We start from the raw sequence: 14,544 nt of genomic DNA, 5'->3' as shown, positions 1-14,544 counted from the left end.
AGGAAAAAAGAGAGAAACAGTTGACAGCAGAATGGTAATTCAAAGCTGATGACTTATAATAAATTTATACTACAGATACAGTATATGTGCTTAGCTTGTTAATAGAACATTAGTAGACTAATAAGTGTGTGTAAGAGAGAGAGAGAGAGAGAGAGAGATAGTATGTAAAGAAAGAGAAAGAGATGTATACTACACAAAAATACATACATTTTAACTTTTTCTTGTTTAATAAGTATGGGGTAATAATATGCTTGATTTGATAAAATGTTGTCAGGCTCTTACAGTGGGTCCACCATGTGTAATTTTGCAATATTATATAACCTTGAGAACCACACAAAAGTGCACAATAGAAAAAAAAAAAGTCCCTTTCTGCTGCTGATCACAAAACCTGTGAATTTTTAGCACTACAATAAGTCACATTTTATCCACTTAAATCTATACAATCAGTAGAAAATTGCTACAGCATTTTAGTGCATTTTATTAATAGTGTATATATATATATATATATATATATATATATATATATATATATATATATATATATATATATATATATATATATATATATACTATTAATAAAAATATATAGATGTGCAAGTAAATGCACAAGACTAAGAAACAGAAAGCAATGGTGGTAATAAAAAGAATGCAGTGATGAATGAAAGGGTGAATAGAGTGGGGGATGGAGTGCTTGGGCTAGTGTAGGTTTTTGAGTTTGCTGTGAGTGTGTGTGACTGTATTGGCCCAGCCGTGGCGCTAATGATGCCGGTATGTTGTGAGCTAACTATCCTTACTGTGCTGTGAGCCCTCGGGCTAATGCCACATTTCTCCGTCAAGGCCTTCCTTCATCCCAATTTACTCAACCTTTCCAAAAAGACACACACACACACACACACACACACACACACACACACACACACACACACACACACACACACACACACACACACCAAAAAGAGTAATAATTCATATTGTATTGAGCTTGTAGCTTGCAATGGAGCCTCCTTGGACAGGTACTAGAGCTCAGTGACATTTTTGAACTACTTCATCAGGCTTTAGAGAGGCTGCCAGAAAATAAAGAACACCATTAACTTCTATGCAGTAATGAATACTTGATATGACTGTTTGTGAAATATGACCTCAGTTCACATTTGAAGCATTCCATTGTGAGCACGGATATCATCCTTTGGTATTTCTGATTCAGTCATGGATTTAAGTGAACTGAATAATAGATGTGAGAAGCAATGCTTCATGAAATCCAAAATCCCTGTTTAAGAGAGCATTTATGGCCTAGTTAAAATATTGCATTCAAGGGCAAATTTGTGTCTTTTATGGTCAAATTTAACTCACTATAATGAAAAATCCCTTGATGGAATCTTATTTTTAACTTACTGATCTTTATACATATTATTCAGCAAAGGTGCCAATAACAGAAAAGGAGTGTAGTTACAAGAGGTAGTAATGCAAGTCTGGACCCAATCAAATTTCTAGTGTATTTAAGAAGTTAATCATAGTTATTCTTTATTGCAAATTTTTCTAAAATTATTGCTTTACTGCACACAAACAGAAATCCATGACTAATATAAAGCATGACCAGGATCGCCATGTAGGGGGAAGGGATTCCTTTGCATTAATGAAGATGCTGTCACTGGAATTTGATCAGACATACTGAGTTTGATCTCTCAATTAGACCAGATTGATTTTCCTTTTACTACCCGCTCCAGCTCCCTGCTTCAGATAGAGGCGAAAATAAACCTCTTTGATTTTATCTGCAAAATTAAAGAAGATTGAAGTGAGCGAGAGCGCCGTTCCAGGTCTGCATGGAGGACATCTCTGATGTGTTGCTTATTCATGTGAGTGTCAACAAAGAGTGAAACGGCAGTCTGGTAACAGTTAGGAGAGTGCCAATCACACACTTCAAACCTGCTCGGCTCACAGCAACCCCACCAGGCACAGGGCTGGGTGCTTTCTGTCCTGCGGGCAAGATGAGCTAGTCTGACTTTCTGAGAGTATAGAGAAAAAACTAGAAGACAGATTTTTTAAAAGTGATGGCTTGTGTGGATATCATTAGTGTTGTTCAGATTGTAGTTTCACCTGTGTTTGCTTCCCTAACTGCTGTTTCTCCATTAATTTTGTTACATAATGTGGTGGTGATGAGGTTACTTTAAAAGATACAGGTATCATAGGAAAAAAATAAACGTAATGCAATTTAGCTTTTTAAACAATGTTTATTGTCCCCTCAGAGACAGAGCGACTGAAAATTTACTTGGGTGTAATTGGATTTTCCATATGCATGCTACCTTGGGAGGACTGTGCTGTCCCTGGCAAGGCTGTATCTGAAAGTATCACTTAGATAACTAAAATTGCAGCTTTCCCTCTCATATACAAATATCTGAAGTTATAGACTAGGTCTCTAAGACACCAGTTTGGTGATCAGCTAAAAGTCTCAGCGGTATGGTTGGTAAAGCTGCCCCTAGCAGCCTGTTGTCAAGCTAAGGATGTCTGCAGTTTAATGGTCAGATTTCTGCTATTCTAAAAATAAAGGCTTTCACAATCTTAGCCCTAAACATAACATTACAGCTTAAATACAATAATAAAAATTATTTTTCTCCCTCCAGATTTTCACCTCGCTAAGCTAAGTTTCATATCATTGGCTCGTTTATCAGTTTCTGCTGTGCAAGTTCAATGCCCAAAAGTACAATAACAAGCTGGAAACAGGCACAACTACAATATCCCAACAATTAGAATGTTAGAACAGCAGTGTAAAGAGATTAGCGCTGACGGCTCCTGTGTAGCTTTGTAAAAGTGATCACAGCTTGTTATACAGCATGTGTAGGAGGACTTGTCACCAGGATAAATCAAAAGGAGGAAATGGAACATGGGAGACAGGATAGCTAGAAGAAGAGTCACTCCAACTACATCAAACTCCAACTAATGAGCAAATGTGAGGTGCAAGTTTTTCAGCTTGATAACAAAAATATATATATGGCTGCAAACTGCAATTACTAAGATTCAAAAAATGTGTTGCCAACAGGTGGCATGACAGCACACAAGAACTGTTCACTCAGTGGTTACTCACAGTGTTCACCAATCATGGATAATTTAGACTGATGTTTCAATAAGATACAGTCCTGAAAACTCTGGAGCAGAAGGCACATCACATGAATAAAAATGAGTGTGTTACATTTAAAATCATCAATTAAACAATCTTGCAGAATGTACATCACGAATGTGCCCGTGCATTATAAAAAAGCAAATAAGAGCCATTTTGTTTGAATACATGAAAAGACATTGCAATTTGAAACATAACACTGCAATACATCACAATACACATGACCATTGAATAATATAAAATCTACATTTAAATCAGCATTGCTTTGTAGGCCTATTAAAACAAAGCAAGCCTTTAAACCTTTAGACTCCTAGTATATTTTATTAGTAACACCTGCACATCTACTCATTATACAATTACATATGTAAACAGTCAATCACGTGGCAGCAGTGCAATGCAAAAAAATTGATTAAATCAAATCAGCATGTTCCCATCAGCCACAATGAGAAAAACTGTGATCTTAGCAATTGTGACGATTGCATTATTTTGTTAAAAATGAAGTTGTTGGTGCCAGACAGGCTGGTTTGAGTATTTCAATAACTGTTGATCTTCTGTTATTTTCATGCAGAACAGTCTCTAGAATTTATTCAGAATTGTGCAATAATAATAAAAAAACATCCAGTGAGCAGCAGTTCTGTTCAAAGTCATATTGATGTGAGAGATCAACAGAGAATGCCCAGACTTCATTTATGCTGACAGAAAGCTACAAGAACATAAATAACCACTGTGTACTATTGTGCTGAGCAAAATAGTACAGAGGTATGAATAAAAATTTTTATGTAGTATTATACATGTGATAAATTATACATGTGATGAATTATAATGATGATCAATCATGATATTTAAGGGACCAGCTTTATATTAAGTAGTGTAAATAATGGTTAATTTGTATTGCATGGGCAGTCTTTACATAAACTTATAAATGACTAATTATAGAGCACAAATTGTGAAACCTTACTGACAAAAAATGGCAAAAATGCTACTACATGAATGCAAATTATATTTGGGGGAACACAATCACTGTTTTTATCTATCTGAAATGTATACATCAACACATCAAATTGTTTGTAATTACCCAAAGGGTATACTGGCATTTCACCATGTACACTTGCAGTTGGAGCAGTATATAGCTCTTGGCTGGGGTTAACAGTAACATATCCTCTGTGATGATAATGTAGATTCACCGTTGAACTAAAGGCCTTGTGGAAAATTAATTTGGCTGTTCAACAGCTTCTTTCCCTTGAGCATTAGTCAATAACTTATTCCCTGGAGTCATGTAGCTTTATTTTACATCTGCCAGTCATGTGTAGAGGCTGAAGTACGCAGGCATTATTGACCACTTATAGAGCTTAATGGGCCCCCCAGGCTAAACCCATCTTTCCTCTCTCTCTCTCTCTCTCTCTCTCTCTCTCTCTCTCTCTCTCTCTTTCTCTCTCATAGTCAACTAAGGTTGTGTATAATATAGAGAGAATGAGAGAAGAAACTTTCTTGAATAAAGTAGACATTATAATATTTGTAGATAATATTTAAATAGTAGTGCATATAGAATATAAGTTTATTTATAAAGTTTAGTCCAATGACTTATTGCAATATTGCTATATAGCTTATTCCCTATAGACACAATGTATTCCATCACTTGTATAAAAAAACAGGAGTGTCTTAAAAACATCAACAATAAACATATACAGATATACAAATATGATTCACCCTTATAATCAGATCTCCTTTGTAATTATGATGATTTTTGCTTAACTGTTGTTAATAATTTAAGGTAATTTAAGCTTCAAATCAAAAAGCAGCAATACCTAACTGATCCATGCATTAAGTATTTGCTGCTTGTTGAATAATGACATATTTGACACCTGCATGAGTGAGGAACATTTTAGATGAAGGCTATAAATTGCAGAGTAATTTCATGTTTTTAGGAATAACATTGCTAATTTTGTGCTTAACTAAATGTCATTATAGGTATACCTTTGGATATATTTGGATATATATAAAAAAATAAAATTTCTTAAAAAAATTTAACAATGTAACAATTGTATTTAATATTGTAATACTTTTCCTTATTTAATAATATTCCTTATTTAAAAATAAATAACTACACTATAACGAGCCCAGAAGTAAAGTAAACATAAAATTGAAAATCATAATTCTTGCTTATCATTTTATACAAGCAATTTTGACTATAATGCATTGTCAAATAATTCAAAATAAGCACATATGACACTACAGCTGCTCTCAATATTCAAATGGAGTGTGGCTCATAAAACTGGATGTCCCTGCACACTGCGCTCTATCCATCAGCTCAGCTCAGCATCACCTGTCACTACACACCAGCACCAGTGATAAATAAATCAGCATTATTTCTGTTTTATTTCTACTGCTATAAATTTTTCAGAAATCCTAAAATATATCAAATCACCTAATCACTAAAGATACTCCCAACACATCTTATTCCTTGGAACAATGAATATTCATACCACTCTCTGCAACACACATGCACAGAATAGTGGGGATCAGAGGTGAGAAATGAAGCGTATTTAATAGAAATGAGCATTGTGTCTGGGGGAATAAGTGCAGATCCCAGTGTATAGTCACACCCAGTGCCCCTCAGATAGAGATGAATTGTAGGAGCACTAGATGATGGGTAGAGATACAGGCCTTGACAAGCTCTAGATTCAAAGAATGACAATAGAACAGGCTCAAGCAAATCAATGATAAGGAAACCAAGTAGGGTCAACTCTTAGGTACACATGATCAGCACAACAGCCAAATGATGCCATCCATCAGAATGGACAATGCAATTTGCCCTCCATTTCCTCATCAATCAAACTTGATATGTGTGAATCAGTGCACATGGGTGCATTTGTGCTTGCTGAATGTTTCACAAGAGAGCTAAAAGATATAGAGGTTTTGCACAAATTTAGAGTAGGTTATATAAACAGATCAAAAATATTTCACTTTCATTTTATGTCATCAGTCTGCAAAGTTTTATTCTTCACAATTTGTAAGATTTGCTGAAATAATTCGGTCAAAAGATGGATAAGATCCAGCGACTCATTATAATTTATCAACTCACATGCACACACTTTCAGTTAGATAACTATTAAGAGCTCTTTTTCTAATGATTAAACACATCAGTATGTAAATTGAGTGGCAATTATACAGCTGTGTGACGTTGAACCATATAATCGTCTTTAATATTATTAAAATACTGAAACGCTAAACAAAACTGGAACAATTAAAAAAGACTCGGGTAATATATAAATGCATTTTATATAATGTTTTATGACAAATATACCATAACCTTTGAATCTATTTCCTGACCTGCAGTTTCTTTGAGATACATGTTTTAGCCTACATTTCTCCTCATGCAGATGACTGAGTGATAATTAACATGTGTCACAACATACAGCCCATGGATTTGTCGACGATTTCAGGGTTGTATGCTTGAACAAACAGCTTACTTATCTTCCCTATGGACGCCCTGCTGAGCATACGCACACAAGACAATGACCTGTCAATCATGCTGTAATGACTGCATAAGCCATGCCTGAGCAGAGACAAATCTATTGTCACAACTACATTAATCTTAATGTGAGCACTGCTCAGGCTGCTATAACCATGTATATGTTTACCAATGCAATCAGCACAACACAGAACATGCAACTCAGGGTTTTTTTTTCAATGGCTTACTCTGAATATAAAAGGTCTTCAGTAGAGATGGTACTATAAAGAAATTCTACACATGAAGAAGTTTCAGGCAATATCAACAAATACTTTTTTTTTTAAATTCATGTATGAGCCAAAGCTGGAAAAGAGGAAGAAATAGATTGCTAGAATCACAGGCTAGTGCACACACACACAGACACACACACACACACACACACACACACACACACACACACAAACACAAACACACACCTCTTGTTTAGCTGCCTAAAGGAACAGGTGTGTACTCCCACAAAGAGGTCATACTGTTTCAGTAGAGCTTTTTGATCAGATAGGTTTTCCCAAATGTTTCCACTTACTTATAATTCTACTCCTAGGCAGGCACCACACACACAAACAAACAAACAGACAAACAAACCTCAAGTAGCTTAAGTAAGTTGCATGTTAAATAAAAAGTAAAACGCTTGGTGTTAGGGCTAATTCATGTGAAAAAGCCCCAAAGCCTCAGCTTTTTTTATAAGCATGGTTTGGCCAAAGGATACATTTCAGCATACGTTTTTTAATAAGATAAATATATTCGGTCATTTTCGATGGCTTTGGAGTTTCTGTTAAAAGTTACGCACAGAAACACGTATTTTGTCCTTAAGTAATGAAGAAACCTCAATACCCAGTAGAAGCATCTGAATCCATGTCAATTTTGGCTCCATTTATGCACTAAATCGCCAACACTTCAGTTTTAAAACGTTTTGCTTGTTTCCTTACACTTTCTTTTCCTTTACACAAACAAAACCAAATAGCTGTTTAGAAGTATTTTTTCAAACCAAACAGTTGACTGCATTGTGTTTAAACTAGATTCATCAATAAGAATATAAATGATTAGTTTTCGAAATAACAACAACCCTGATCGAGTTACACAATGATTGACACAGTAACCAGGAGGACATCTCTTCTCCTTAGTCAGATTCTGGAGCCACAATTAAATTTCTCCCACTACCACACAAGAGCAATCTTGCTTCGTTCTTTAAGAGGTCAGAAGGTCAACCTTTCCTGACCAGGACAAGCAGTGCGATGCTTGAGATTAGAGATCGTAGCCTGCCAACAGGGTGTGGCATGATGGGCTCTAGTAACTGGTGTGGGAGATGTAGGTGAGTAGGATGAGGAACCCGTGGGAGTGTGGTATGACGAGCTATCAGAGGTGAGAGAAATCAGAGGTGAGGTGTTCAGGGTGAGCAGATTCAGTGTGGATGTTTCAGGCTGTCATCACCTGACACACTGACATGTGTGTGACAGACTTAAGGCTTAAAAGTGATAGAGAGGCTGAGAGAAAAAGTAAAGAAATGTCACAGCGTAGAAAACAGGAGCAACCTGGATGTGATGCTGACTGAAGTTACAGAGCCCAATATAAATACTTTTACATCATATCACCAAAATATCAAAATATAACAGACAATGAAATTTTCTTTTGGTGGCATCAGAATGCCATATGCTTAGGGTTGGTGCAATAAAAAAAACCTACACATATATAGAGTGCACAAATTTATATACCACCTTTTGTCTCAGTATTGTCCCCTGGACAGTAGGTGCCGAAAGAGTTTAAGAAAGACCCTGGGTGGGGTTTAGAAAAAAATCTGAAATGTTTTAGGTGTATTTACATACCTAAATTAGGTATAATGCAACAGTATAGTGCAATATGTGATGTTTCCTTTCTTCATTGTATTTTTGCTCTATATTTGCTTAGTCATTACATTTACTCATTCATTTCTTCATTTTAGCGGTGCTTCTTTTTGCCCTCTTGATATTTGTCAGTATGGGCTTGACCTCTACAGGCAGACGCTTTCCTATGATGTTGAACCCAACAATAGCCTTGAAAAGCAAGTTTTAATTTAAACGAGGGAGAACACAGATTGTTGTATAATTCATCTGACACCCCCAAACCCCCGCTGAGATTCCTCACTGCAGCCATGTTAGTGTCTGGATTTGAATTTTCTTTTGTTGCTGTGTTTGTGCGATACACAATGTGAATCCTACCAGGGCCCTTTAAATTACCTCTTTAAACATTCATTTGGCTTAACCAAGAGAAGAAAACCCCCTATTGATTTAATATACAATGAATAAGTTAATAAAAAGGATTTATTTCCCCTCATGCACATATTTTTCCACTCTCATCCTTCAGTCTAAAATCAGAAGCAGAAAAAACTGGGAGAGAAGGAGACTGAGAAAAATCGAGTTTTAGAATATATGTGTGATCAGAAGTATAACAATAACAAAAAAGAAGGAAAGAGAAACAGAGAAAAAGAAAAATAGAAAAAGAAAGAGAGAGAGAGGGAGAGAGAGGAAGGGAAGTGATATGAGCAGGGACTGATGTGCCTCACAGGGCCCCTCCTGCCTCCCAAAATATCGTGCGCAGGAGGCGCAGGAGCGTGGCAGCAGCGAGGCGGCCCCTCGCTCCCCAGAGACTCAACACCGCTATCATTAGTGAGGGAGACGGCAGGCTCGAGTGGCATACAAACTTCAGCAAAACGTCAAGAGAAAGGAGTGCACCACTGCCGAGCTGGCAAACTTCACCAAATTAATACTGCTGAAAATAAAAGGCAGGACAACTTTCAACCAGCCAGAGAGAGGATCCAGAAAGAGAAAAAGAAAGAGTGTGTGTGCGGGTGGGGGAAAAAGCAGGAGGAAGAAAGTACTGGAATGTGCTGGGTTCTCACTAGGAGATGCGTTCGTTTTGGAGATCTGTGGCTGTGCTTTTCTTTGCCTCAGCGACTCAGACAGCGTTTGAAGACAAACCACACCAAGGATGGCTTCCTTTCTGATGAGGTCATCAGAAGTCTAGGAGATAGAAGCTGCACTTCTCTGGAGTTAGATTCTGCTAAAGAGTTCTGAATCTAAAATCAAAATCCTAATTAATGCACAGACATACAAAAGAATGCGCATTGATGCCTTTTGTCAAGAGAAGCTAAGCATGGAAATGATTATCCATGTCCCTTCTATATTTCAATTAAATCTAGTCATATCCAGAGCATATTGAGTTGTTAGGGTAAAGGTATGCACAATTAAAACCAACACCGCAAATCATCCTGTTGGACACTGATGAACATCTGTTCTGCCAGCTGCTCTGTTGTGCCATGCAACCACATGCACATTCCAGTGATGAACGATGGAGTACTCACGGTGCCATCTCATCATAACTACTATTTAAAATGTCTGCTTGTGCGCTGATGCCAAAAATGAGGTGAAAGACTAAGCTACAGTCTGTCAGTGCTGTAATGACCCATTAGCGCAAGTAAATAAACATGGCTGGAAAGGACCATTTTGGACTTTTAACATTGGAAGAGCATGCAACAGAGGATAAATAAAAAAGCACACAAGTAGACAAGCAGTTCTGTTCTTTGGCATGAGCACAACAACAACTAACATAAAAATACTACACTTGTACTGTTATCAATAAGCCAGATGCTTATATAGATGATGCACATATAGGTGTACATTCCCAAGCCCACATACTCCATCAACAATAAACCAAATATACATTACATAAATGCTTCAACATCCTGTGTTCACAAGAGGCAGAAATACTTGGAGTGGCTCTATCTGTCAACCAAACCTACAATTTCCTATGTTTTTTTTCTTTTTCATGTGGGAACATCAAGATGGAGAGGCAGTAGCCTTCCTGAAGATAGAGCCTGGCACTAAACTGGGAGCGATTCAGTTTTCTGCATGCTCGATTTAGAACAGAGAGAAGAGCAGAAGGGTGAAATCTCATGTAGGAGTTGTGTGACCTGAACTCCAACACATCTGCGGCCCTGCACAACTATGCTACTGAAGAAACCGAACACATCCTCTTTAGCAAATCACATGCAGGACAAGTTAGTTACATCAAGGACATTTTATCTTTTAATGCAGTCAGTGCCTGGCAGAAATAAATGCACAGACACTATTGTGAGAGCAAATGCATTGATTTAAGGAACAAAGCAGTTGCTTTTCAGTAATAGCTCTTTCTGCCATTTCAGTGTTTCACTGACCCATATGTTCTTAATATCATTCCCTTGGAAAAGATAAGACGTGTTTCCCACTCAGTTCTCTATTGACTTGTGCTTTTAATGCCATTAGAGTATATATTAAAAAGTTGGTACGTTAAATAAAACTATTATGGGTGTTTGATATAAAAAGACAGTAGCTTAGCTGTTGCTGTTCTAGGGTTTCTTGGCTGTTTGTTATTTAAAGTAAGGAACTCTTATACAGGTCCCTTTTAAGATATTTGATGCAGCATGACATCAAATGTGTCTATTAACTCACACAAGCACAGAAAGTGATACACACAGTTCTCTCATCTTTACTCTATTTTCTTATGCATCTCACATTTACCCAACAGAATTAATAAACACAGGCTGAAGCCAGATGTGTTCTAAAACGATAAATGTTATTTATAGTGCAAACCGCTGCTCTTTAGATGCTACTCTTATCAGAGGGACTTCCCCCCCACCACACTTTTACACCTCGATGTTTAAATATGGCCCTTCTTCCCCCTCTCGACTCTTACTGAAAAGAAACAGGATTAAGACAATGTATTTCTTTTTAACATGAAATAATAAACTATTAAAGCATTAGTCTCCTTTGGATCTCTGCTGATTTCTGATTTTTTTTTCTTCTCTCTCTCTCTGTCTAGACTGGATACAAAAAAGTTTACATTTACGTGATGACATGCACAATTTCAGAAGAAATACATGCCGAACCTGGAGTAACAACATACAGAAGAAAATAAAAAAAAAACGAGAAATCAAAGTCCCCTTCAGCTCCATCACACTGCCTGTTCCTCACAAACACTAATAATCACCCTGCCTGCTTTCTTCTCTGCTGGTGGAACATATTATTTGCTTTGATTGCACTATTTAAATGATTAGCACGACAGCTCTGTAGAGACAGGAGTAAGGACGAGGAGTGTGAGAGCTCCATCCCCTGCTGAGTGCACCGCATCAGACTGAATGGAGATGAGCTCACCCCATCACATCACGCGCGTGTATGAAAACTCCTGTCCACACACACGGACACAAACAGAGTGTATTAGCATACCAGGAAAGTAAAGAAGCCAATCATTGCTTTTTTTTCCCCAACAGCTGTGCATTAGAATCTGGGTTTGTATCAGTAATGGGCAGAGCACTTTTAATCTCTTCATGTGAGCTAAAGAACAGCCATGTCTCCATGGTGACAGAGGTCTGCTTGGCGCTCGAAAGATGCTTGGTGTGTGAGGAGATGAGATGATCGACTGATGAAATGATTAACTATATCCCATAATCCCATTTAACACTAACTATATATGGGGAAAACTGCTACAGCTCATTTCATGCAACGACAAACTGATAGATAGCTAACTAAAAGTGTAAAAATAGGCAAAAACATGTTATCTTACTGTGAAAAGTAAACATTAATTCCTTTTGTAACCAAAAAAAAAAAAAAGCTCTTTGGCCATAATTGTGTAATTTAAATGAAAATGCAGTTAAATAAAACATTAATTTACAAAAAAAAAGGGCATTTAACATCATTTGGCTGAAAGCATCATTGTACCCTAGTTACTGCAGTCCTTCGGTCTGGTCTAATATTTCCAATTTAGATTGAAAGGTTTATTTGAATGAATTTAAAAGAACACACACAGCATTTAGATCCACAATAAACTGAAGCTTCGCTTTTTTACTGAGGCAGCAAATGCATGTCTCAAACTGGTTCACATCAGTGCTAAGTGTAGGTGGCATCATCTGAGAGACCATCATCTTCTGTATACTGTCTCCACACTACTGTCTCTGCATAATGATGGCCATTTTTTTAGTTACGCAAAAAGAAGCATGTTATTGCCAGTGTTTGTATGGGTACTATAACATCATCTGCAGGCAATATAAACTGCCACGTGCTGACTGCAAATGTAAAAATCTGTTGTACATGAATAAAATATAAACGCAAATATACTTTTATCCCTTATTTAAAATAATACCACACTGAAAATGTTTTGTAGAATCTGCACTTTAGAAAGAAATAAGATCCTTTCAGAAAAGAAAATGAATTAAAATGAACGGTGCTCTGAAAAGCTCTTTCATCATTTCTCTATTTCTGAGAAAACGACTGAACGGCCGAGACGATATGAAGAAGGTAAACGGTGAAATTAGAACAAAAACACGGATACATTTTGGTGTCATTAAAGTAAGTGTGGCATTATAATAATGTTAATTATTAATTATATATTTTTTTTATTATTATTGCGCATATTGCACAACTATAAAACTAATATAAATATATAGTAAAGGAATCGCTAAATAATAATAAATACAAGAATTAAATTGATATAAATAAAACCGATTATTAATATTATTATTATTATTATTATTATTATTATTATTATTATTATTATTATTATTATTATATGCACGTGGTCAATAAATCATATAATATTAGCGTGTCACATTAGTGATGCTCCTTTTCCCCAGGTCTAAACAAAGGCTGAATGTCGTATATTATAAATAAAGTGATCAATTTATAGTTATAAACTTCAGTAATGGCTCATTTTATTATCTGGCTTAATGCATTTCGTTAATTAATGTGTGTTTTCCAAGAAAAGCGCGTTGTTTTTTTTTCATTTATTTAAAAAAAAATAACGTTTCGTTCTTTAGCGAATTGATTCCTGTATCCCGGACATACATATTTTATTTTTCTCTTCTTCATGAAAACATTAAATCGGTTTGAGGAGCACTGCTACAGTCTCAGATAACCTCATAAAAAAACAAACTCCTTTGAGATTCTTCTTACCGATGTATCCAGTATGATCCTTAAAGGCCAGACATGTACACAAACACATCTGGCGGCATTATAAAAGTTAGATATATTTTAGGAGTATTCGCTGTAGATATTGTTTAGATTTTTAGGCCTTGATCGTTTTAAATGCCTCCTTGTCTTCCATATGCTTTATCGTTTCAGAGAAACGTCCTTATCGATCTGTTCGTTGAAAGAACACGACGTGTTTTAGCTGTGTCTTTACCGCCACCTGGTGGTCAACATGCACAACTACTTTTTAAGGACAAACTGATCTAATCGCAAAGAATATTTATCATTCCGATTTCTGTTATAAGACCCATTTAAAGATTTGTGTTAAGTAATTATGCACACAAAAAAATCGGTCAATTCGCTATCCAAAACATTTACAGAGATTGGTTTTGAAGTGTGAGTTTCCCTGTTGCCCGCAGTGGATATATATATATATATATATATATATATATATATATATATATATATATATATATATATATATATATATATATATATATATATATAAAATGGGAACATGACTGTCTACTCCAATGGTTTTGCTTTTTTTCTAAAAAGAAATACTCGCACCAATGCAAAAGAAATCACAAACAAACACCCATGCCCACAGCTGATTACTGAGACATCACAACGATGTTTTTCCAGCTCTATTCTCGCTGGGCATTTAAATCTGAGAAAAAAGGCTACACGCCACGCCACGTCTTGGACTGGACCACAATATGTAGTGAAATAGACAGACCACAGCTTGCTCTGTTTTTTTCCCCCTTTTACCAAATGAAGCGAAGATAAAATGAAAGTGTTCTTTTCCTGCCCATTCCTTTGCCAACATCTGTCACTGCCAGTGCTCTGCTCTCCAGTTTGTGTTTGTTTCCCATCTTTGTGTGCACACATCTCATTTGCAGTGCATTATTATGGCGTGTTGATTAGTCCTGACAGGTGCTGCATCCCCT

The sequence above is a fragment of the Silurus aristotelis genome (assembly GCF_946808225.1).
Source record: "Silurus aristotelis genome assembly, chromosome: 12".
Taxonomy (NCBI): domain Eukaryota; kingdom Metazoa; phylum Chordata; class Actinopteri; order Siluriformes; family Siluridae; genus Silurus; species Silurus aristotelis.
The sequence above is the reverse complement of the archived record's forward strand: the minus strand, read 5'-3'. Positions refer to the sequence as shown.